The sequence below is a fragment of the Psammomys obesus genome, unplaced genomic scaffold, assembly GCF_907164565.1.
Source record: "Psammomys obesus unplaced genomic scaffold, mPsaObe1.curated_primary_1811, whole genome shotgun sequence".
Taxonomy (NCBI): domain Eukaryota; kingdom Metazoa; phylum Chordata; class Mammalia; order Rodentia; family Muridae; genus Psammomys; species Psammomys obesus.
The window spans coordinates 1,590,890-1,598,272 of record NW_026596430.1 but is presented as its reverse complement, the minus strand read 5'-3'; the positions used below and the strand labels follow the sequence as shown (position 1 = coordinate 1,598,272).

At 43.9% G+C, this 7,383-nt stretch overlaps 1 non-coding gene across 1 annotated transcript; it reads right to left on the bottom strand.

The window, feature by feature from the left end:
- Window positions 1-5,082: 5,082 nt before the first annotated feature.
- Window positions 5,083-5,214, bottom strand: LOC129669573 (small nucleolar RNA SNORA17). Its single transcript, XR_008719043.1, has one exon. It is a non-coding gene; the product is annotated as a small nucleolar RNA SNORA17 (small nucleolar RNA).
- Window positions 5,215-7,383: the final 2,169 nt, after the last annotated feature.

Genomic DNA, 7,383 nt, shown 5'->3' with positions numbered 1-7,383 from the left:
AAGGTTTCCTCGTCCCTCATAGCCAGGTTTTCCCCTTCTCAAACCTCTGCTGAGCCGTAAGTTTTCCCCAACTTCAGAAAGCTATTGTTTAAGGACCATAGAGTCGCATGCACAAGATGTCAGGAAAATAAAAAGTCTCTATTTTAATAATCTTCCTGGAGAATTTCTTTTACTTTCATGCTTTATTGAGACTTTTACTCCTCAAAAACATACTTCCCCTGTGACCCTCCAGGGCTGTTGATCTCACAGCCATGTTTCCTACCACTGAGCCTGGCAATGGGGTAAATATCCTCCTTTCTCTCTGCTGCATGTCCTAAACTAACTTACTGTCTCTTCCCTGAGAACTGCAGTCGGAACACCCACAGCATTAGAGCACCCCCCCACACTCAGTGAGCTCACCTGTGTCAAGTGAAACAGCCACTTTTCACTCTCTCAAATCCTACTCTTACATTCAGAATTTTTGTAGCTGTAACAAATCACCTGAGACAAACAGTTTACAGAACAGGATTTTTTTTTTTTTCTGGCTCACAGTTTTAGAGATCTCAGTCCTTGGTCACTCGACTCCATTGTTTCTGGGCTAGAATTGGCAAGGTGGTTTGCCGCATGGCAGACAGGAAGCAGAGAGGAAGGAAGGGACTTGCCCAGGAACCAGGAATAACCTTTAAAGTCTCACATGACCTACATCCTCTCTCTTTAAACCATTATATGCCAGGTATTGCTCAACATACAAGAGTCCTCAAAATGGTTTTCAAAATACTTAATTCTGTTAATATATTAAAATTATTCATATTCCTATTTATCAAGGTCAGTGTTAACAAGTGGGACTTACTGTAAATGTTATTTATATTTATATGATGCTTACAATGCTTACAGTTAATAGCATATACTTATTTTAATATCCTACATTTTTAATGTCTTGGGATCTGAGGTATATTTCTCTTAAGCAGTGTATAAAAGAATTTTACAGTTATAGTGTGTAAGTTAGAGTATATGGTCTGATTATACTTTATATAATTAATGTATCATAGGTGCTTTAGGGGAAAATAAAGTCAGAAAGAGGGTTAAGAAATTTTGGGAAAGTCATCTGCTTTTAATAATGGTGGCCAGGCACAGAAGGTACCTTAGGAGCACAATATTGAACCATGCTGCTGTGCAGAAGAAAGTTGTTCCTGAAAGAGCAAGCATCAAATGCAAAGGCTCATGGGTATGAGCTTGTCTGGGCTGATCAAGGGAAACAGGTAGAACAGCAGAGCAGAAGACTGGTGAACAAGCACTGGAAATGAGAACTGGAGACTTGGGGCAGAGGTGGAGAAGCAGACCTTGTAGGAAATTATAGCAGGCCGTGGCAAGTATCATCCCTGTTATCAGAGGCCTCAGTATTTGAATGCTGAAAAGAGAAAAAGAGAGGAGACAGAGACAGAGAGAGAGACACACACACACAGAGGGGTGATTTATCCAATAAAGTCACAGAACCTCAAGTCTCAGAATCCCTGCTAGGAATTTCAGTCCCCTGACCCACTCCACTGTGCCTAACCCCATATGACTTCTCTTGATTGCTTGTTTGTTTGCTTGTGTGCTTATTCAACTTATACTCCTTCCTTTCTTCCCTCCCTTGCACAGTCCATCTTTGTACCTCTCTCTCACACTATTCACCTGACAAAAAACAATCCTACATTAAATCTGATTCTGTACATACTCTACCTGCACCCACACAGCTCACCAGTTCTGGAGAAAAACACACAATCAACCTGACTTGAGTTCAGATTCTGATCTAGAGTGAACCTACCGCATTTCTCTACCCCATCACGATCATCCACCGAGGCATTTTATGCTCTTTCTTACCACGGCAAACCTTCACATCTTTGACCTCCTATCAGCTTATTTTTATTCTCCGACAAAACATTAAAACAAATAGAGTTTCCATAGTATTCTTCCCCTGTGTTTACCAATCTGCCTCACCTGTTACTATGGATACATTGTCCTCAGCCATCTCTCAACCTCATGCTTTCACAGTCTGGCTGACTCAAGGACATCTTACAGGCAATCATTCCTTCTGTATCCTGAATTGCCAATTTCCCCCTTTCTATTCACAAGTTTTAGCAATACATGTGTGTCGGGAGCCGCTCCCGCCATTACAAGATGGCGCCGGCTTCCTGCTTCCTGGTTCTTCTTGCCAGCATTTTCGCGCTTCTTGTCAGCATTGCTTCGCGATTTGCGCATGCACCGCCTTATGCTAATGTAGAATTGTGTGATCCTCCAATGGGAGATCACATGTTAATTGGGTATTGTGTGGAGCACCAATTACAGATGAACACGCCTCTCTGCTGGCTATTTAAGCAGAGCACAACCCAGGGTCTGGGTCCTTCACCATCTGCAAGAAAGAGCTGTACAATAAACTTGCCGCTGAAGAAATCCTCGGTTGTTGCGTCGTCCTTATCGGCAAAGGCCGCGCGCGACACATGTGATTTATAGAAGAAAACATAGATGTAATTGTTTTTCTTTTTCTAACTCTAGCATAGACCTTTTGGTTTTGTTGGTAGATACATGCATAGAATATCTTCAACACTAAAAACATAAAATTTAATGTGATGCTCCACTGCTTCTGTCCCAAGTGCCTAATCTAAATATATGGAAGTTAATGTAGGTGTAGACTTCTTGTCCTGCTAATTTGGGTGTGTGTGTTAGATGTGTTTATTTGCAAGTTTTTATGATATATATAAAAATCAAAAACAGAAATGTTTTTGTTATTCCATTTTTAAATATATATTTTTAAATCCTGTATCTCTTTTTGGGATTTCCCATTTCTCTGTCCCCTGTAGAGATTCCCTTGGTTATAGTTTGTATCTGAAATAGGTGCGTAACTATGTAATTATTGGAAAGTGATGGAACCTTTAGGAGGTAAGATCAGTAGAATGTGTTAAATCATGGTGAGCATGCTCCCTTAGGGTAACAGTGAAACTCTGGCTTTGACTTCCTGTTCTTCCTTTCTGTTTCCTGAGGCTTTCTCTGCCATGCCCTCACCCATAATACCATCACAAGTCTAAAGCATCATGGCCAAATGATAATAAACTTCTTACCTTTCTAAGTTCAAGCCTTCTTCCTCACGGTGAGGAAGGCTTCAATCTACCAAATTGGCAATGCTTTAAAAAAAAAAATTTTTTTTTGGTTCTTTTGAATTTCACTTCATGTACCCCAATCCTACTAATCTCCACCTCCCCTCCTATGCACCTCCACCCTAGCAACCTCCCCCCACAAAAGAAAAAAAATCCCCTTGTGGAAGCTGTAGTGTGTCACAGCGTGTCCCACAGCACACCATTTTGTCCACACTTCTTTACTTGCAAATGTTCATTGCAATGAGTCATTCATTGGTCTCGCACGAGGCCTCTGGCTTCTGCTATTCTCTCAATACTGTAACCTCACTGAGACTCCTCTCAGATATTTTGTTGTAACCCTGTGTCACGGAGATTCTGTTGTTTCAGATCTGTAGGACTTGGTCCTTTCATGCCCTTCAGCAGTTCATCAGTGGGGTAGATTTTGGGCTGGGCCAATTCAAAGCCCCGAATCTGGGCCTGACAGGTATATGAGCTGGTCAGCTCATCAGCTCCCCCTCTCTCAGGTCCTTAGGTGGCTCACCAGCAACCCCCTCAATCAGGGCCAGCTCTACCCTGCTGCCCGGGCAAGGTGCAGGGCCTGCTCTCCCGCGTGTTGCAGCCTGTGAGGGAAATGGCCAGTTCTCCCAGGGCCAGATCTCAAGCCTTCCATAGATGGCAAGGGACGAGGGACGAGAGTAGAGAGTAGGGTATCTCTTTTTCATCCACACCACCACCCAGTAGACAATAGGAAGGGTCAGCTCTCCTGCTCTCATGCCCTTGGGGCCAGCTCACCTGCAACCCCTACATTCAGGGCCAGCTCTACTGTGCTGCCCAAGTTAAGTGCAGGACCTTTCTTCTGACTGCTGCAGCAGGTGAGGGGCAGGGACAGTTCTCCTGCCCTGACGACTCCAGGGATCACTCTGTCGCCTGTTGTAGGGGGCAAGGGGCAAAAGGAGGAGGCATTTATCCCTCACCCAAGCCACTTCACAATAGACTAGTGGCAGAAACAACTCCCCCACACTAACGCCCGCGGGCCAGCTTGCCCATACCCCCACCACCAGGATCAGCTTTACTGCACTGCCTATGAGAGGTGCAAGGACTGCTCTCCCAAGAGCTGCAGCAGGTGAGGGGCAGGCACTGCTCTCCTGTTCTCATGACCCCAGGGTTAGGTCTCCCACCTCCTGCAGGTGGTGAGGGGCAAGGGAGAAGAAAGGTATTTTTCCCTCATCTATGCCACCATACTGGAAACGGTGGTAGAGCCAGCTCAACCATGCCCATATCCTCAGGATCAGCTCAACCACAACTCCCTCAATGTGCATGGGCTGCTTTTCGGAGTGCTGCAGCAGGCTAGGGTTGGGGTCAGCTATCCTGCTCTCATGCCCCATGATGCCCATGAGAGAGGTGGGGCCAGATTTGCACAAACCTCTGTCCTGGGACAGAAGCCCAGAGCAGGGATGTCTGTCTAGCTTTTGATGGTAACAGACCCCTGGTTACCATGGTTACTGGGCCACAGACCCAGACATGGTCCCCTGGCAGCATAAGCCAGGACTCCACCATGGTCCCAGGTGGCATCATAGGCTACTCACATAAGGCTTTTCTCTCTACCCCTAAGTATCTAGTTCTGCCTCTCTTCATTGTGCCAATATCCCTGTTTCTTTCGCTTCCATTTCTCCTCCACTTACTTGCTCCTCTTAGTGGAACCCAGGATCTGTGAGTGTCTAGGGCCATCTCAAGAGTGGTTTCAGGAGTGCTCTGCTCTGCTTGTGCATTCTGGTGCCAGACTGGTGGTCATCTCCAGCCAGGTCCCTGTCCAGACCAATGGCACCAGTCCTCACCCTGCTTGCCGAGAGGCCTCTTGCAAGGGTCATTTGTCTCGGGCTCACTCCCACCTGGATCCGGCTGTCCCAGATGGAGTTCATTTAGTCTCCAGCTTGCTACTGACCCAGCCTGTCATCAGACTGGTGGTCATCTCAGGCTTGTTTTTTCAGGAAATGTTAGGCTGCAAATCACTCAGATGTTCATAGTTCAGAATACTGAGCACAGGCATAGCCTTTCTCCTCTCTGCTACCTACTGACACACATGTGACACAGCATCCACACCTGCTATGCTTCTTGGGGCAGGGGTAGTGTTCTTTGTTATTAGTATTTCACACTGTTTTCAATAGAATGATGCCTTGGTTGTTTTTTGTTACTATATTTGAATGCTATGTACTGGATGACTTATATAAAATAGAAGTTTATTTTTTCTGTAGACTATAAAGTCCAAGAGAATGACCAGCAGCTGCTCAGATACAGATGAAGGCTTCATGCTGCATGCTGTAGCTATAGTAACAATTACAGAGGGCATCACTGAGCTAGAAAAGCAGCTGCACTGGCTCAAACCTCCCTTCTCTTCTCATAATGCACCCATACAGTCATGGATACCCTATCCTCAAAATCCTAACTACCTCCCAAAGACCTCATCTCCAAAGACCAGTCACATGAGCTCAAGAATTGGGTTTCCAAACCATGAACTTTTGAGGGATATATTCAAATAGTAACAAAGGGTTTGTCTAAATTTAAAAACTGACTTAACAAAAAGAATCACGTCCTCAGTCTTTAACAGCTCAGCTCTCCAGGTTCAACTGCTCCTTTTATTTGTTTTAATTGGCATTCATTATTTATTATTATTATTATTATTATTATATTAACTAATTAATTAACTTAATTTACATCCTGCTTACAGCTTCTCCTCCTCCTCTCCTCCCAGGTCCTCCTTCACATCTCCTGCCTTCCCCCATCCACTTCTTCTCCCCTTGTCCTCAGAAAAGGGAAGCCCCCCCCATGGGTATCAACCCATCTTGCCATATCAAGTTGCAATAAGACTAGGTGTGTCTTCTTTTGAGGCTACAGGAGGCAGGCCAGTTAGGGGAGAGGGATCCAAAGGGAAGCAATGGAGTCTTCCCACATGAAGACTCAGCTGCACAACTGTTACATATGTGCAAAGGGCCTACATCCGTTCCATGCATGCTCTCTGGTCAGCAGTTCAGTCTCTGTGAGCCCCTACTCCCCCAGATTAGTTGATTCCTTGTGGATTTTCTTGTGGTGTCCTGACCACTCTGGCTCTTTCAATTCTCCCTCTTCCTCTTCCACAGGATTCCCCAAGCTCTGTTCAATGATTGGCTGTGGGTCTCTTCCTGTGTTTCCATCAGTTGCTGGGTGAAGCTTCTCTGATGACAGTTATGTACTCATTATTTAAATGATGTTATCCTGGTTCTATATGATTATTGTGTAAACACGTGTATATGCATATGAAAACTCTCTGTGGAACTCAATATATGTGCATGCACATATGTTATATATGCATCTAAACTGGATGCATAAGTTTATGGCCCCATTTTTATTTGGGTATCCAATAAAGCCCTCAAACCTATCACCGCCTGTTCCAGCATGCCTCCCATAACTCTCTATCTCGAATGTTCACTCTGCCATGAAAGGTTTGCAATCCACCACATTGTCACTCACTTGTAGAGCTTTCCATACCTCCTCCTTCCTGTTTACATATGTCCTAATTGCTCTGTTTAAAATTCAGGTGAGGAAGCACCACCTCTGATGCATCTGTCTGGGTTGAGTGCTTACATTTCTTTCTAGCAGAATGTTGAGCAAACATTCTGAGCAAACTCATAGTCGCGGCATCTGATTTACTTATCTGCAGTCCCCAGATTACGTAAATATCTTAATGAAGCTGAATCGACTCATTCAGTCATTATTTTCCGAGTTCTTTCAAAGTACTCTCTACATAACAGGTATTTAACATACTCATTTAAATGAACAAATGGTGTTTATAAAACATTTTAAAACCCACTTTACGAAGATATTTCAAGCCAGCTGTGGCGGCATGTAACTATAATCCCAGCCCTGAGGAGGATGAGGCAGAAGGATCTCAGCTGTGAAAGCAACCTGGGCTACAACATAAGAGCCTGTCTCAAAACAATAATGATAATAATGCTAACAATGTTTCAATTTTTCAATATGGTAATTATATCTTAGTAAGATTAATTTCTCTGGGATATTTCTTTAAAGGAATAAAAAGTACAGTTGCTTGCTGATGTCTGCAAGTATGTGTTTGTTTATAGTTTCCCTTTCTCCAATAACAAGCATCTCTAAGGTTTAATTCTGTAGTGGACAGAAGAAAAAAACATACCTAACAGACTGCATGGATTGTTAATAATTTGCTTATACGTGGCCACTGGAGAAGGTGTTATTTGTAACTTCCGCCTTTATTTTTTTTTCTAAAGACTAACAACCAGAT